This window comes from Pinus tabuliformis, chromosome 4_1 (assembly GCF_031772625.1).
Source record: "Pinus tabuliformis cultivar Carrire ecotype Pingquan chromosome 4_1, CPIR1, whole genome shotgun sequence".
NCBI classification, from domain to species: Eukaryota; Viridiplantae; Streptophyta; class Pinopsida; order Pinales; family Pinaceae; genus Pinus; species Pinus tabuliformis.
The window spans coordinates 465,040,811-465,042,644 of record NC_142303.1 but is presented as its reverse complement, the minus strand read 5'-3'; the positions used below and the strand labels follow the sequence as shown (position 1 = coordinate 465,042,644).

The following is a 1,834-nucleotide window of genomic DNA, read 5'->3' as shown; positions in this document are numbered from 1 at the left end:
TTTAGATAATCAACAGCATATCCAATTCCAGCTACAACAGCCCAAATAATATAGCATCCAATGTTGAAGGCGTAAAGATCATTGCATTTGATCCCATGTGTAATAGGAAACCGGGGAATGGAAGCAAAAAATGCCCGACCGAGAGAAACAGGTACCACCAACTTCAGATCCAGCAAGAACAATTGTATCATGCCCTGCACTTTTGTACCTCATAGCTGCATCATACACAGATAACTTCTCTCCAGTGGGGATATGTATGGTTTTTGGCCCAACTTCATCATTCAAGAGCTTATTCACCAAGCGGATATTTGCAAATGTTCCTCTAGCCATGATTTCAATAAAATATATCTGTTGAGAGCTGGATCCGTCGATATCACCGTCGGGCATCCTCAATTTAAAGTGCCACGTGTTGCTCAATTTAAAGTGCCGCGTGTTCATTACCCTGTTCTGATGCATGACACCAATCGGCCAAACAATCAAAGTTTCAAACATAGGTCATATACAAATAAAGTAAGACCCTGCAAATGACCACATTATCTGGATTCTGACGATGATAAGGATAAAAGAAGATTTATTTCCATGAGCGATGAACCAAGGTTGAGACAGCAAATCCTGTTACACCACGTTTCTTATCACTCCACACTGGTCCAGCCATATCTATATGCAGCCATTGCACATCTTCATCCACAAACTGCTTAAGAAAAAGTGCAACAGTGATGAAGCCACCTGGACGGCCTCCAGTGTTCACCATATCAGCAATCCCCGATTTCATTGATTCCCAATAGCTTTCCTCAAGTGGAATTCTCCAAAACTTTTCTCCTGCAATTTCTGCAGCTTTGAATATTTCTTCTGCCATTTCATCATTGGGAGTGTACATTCCAGCAATTTCATTTCCAAGAGCAATTATGCAGGCTCCAGTGAGAGTTACAAGATCGACCACCTTATGAATGCCTTGTTTACATGCATAAACCAAAACATCTGCCAATGTCAACCTGCCTTCAGCATCCGTGTTATTCACCTCAATTGTCTTCCCGTTTGAAGCTGTAACTATGTCACCAGGCCGCATACCAGTGCCACTAATCATGTTTTCATATGCAGCAACAATGAAATGGACCTCCACCTCGGGAGGCTTAATTTGACCAATAGCCTTTGCTGCACCAAGAACTGTTGCAGAACCTCACATGTCAAACTTCATGAGTTCAATAAGACATCCTGGTCCTGTCTTGATGTTGTAACCTCCACTATCAAATGTCAATCCTTTTCCAACTATGGCAAGTTTAGTCTTAACATCTCCAGTTGGAGGCTTGTAGCAAAGGTGAATGAACTTTGGAGGGTTTGCAGATGCTGCAGCCACTCCTAAATATGATCCCATTTTCAACTCTTCACATTGCTCTACATCCAATATCTTTGCAGTGAGTACATCCAATGTAGCGGGATTATATGAAAAAACCTTGAAGATGAAAAACACAGCAGTATTATTTGTATATTGATGATAAGAACCAGCACTGTGACATGTCGAGCCAGATATTCCCACAGAACCCATAGGAGACAAAGGTGATATGGGTGAGCTATGGTTTCGAACAAATCCCCAGTTTCGTAGCGCGCTACGAAACCACCTAAACATATAGCGCTGCGAAACTGCTAAAAAGGATTCATGTGCTTATTTGCAGACATTTGGCATTGAAATTTCGTCAGTGATAACATAGTCTTTAGTGAGATTTTTTGGAAGCTTTTCCGGTGGGTTTTTCCGGTCAAATTTCTCTAAAATCCGGCAGCAATTTATTGAAATCGCAAGGTTGATAGGTAATTTCTGCACAACCAAAGCCTCCCAGGT

General features: G+C 41.6%; 1 pseudogene; it reads right to left on the bottom strand.

The window, feature by feature from the left end:
- Positions 1-571: 571 nt before the first annotated feature.
- LOC149176446 (leucine aminopeptidase 2, chloroplastic pseudogene) lies at positions 572-1,543 on the bottom strand (annotated as a pseudogene).
- Between the last annotated feature and the right edge of the window lie 291 nt (positions 1,544-1,834).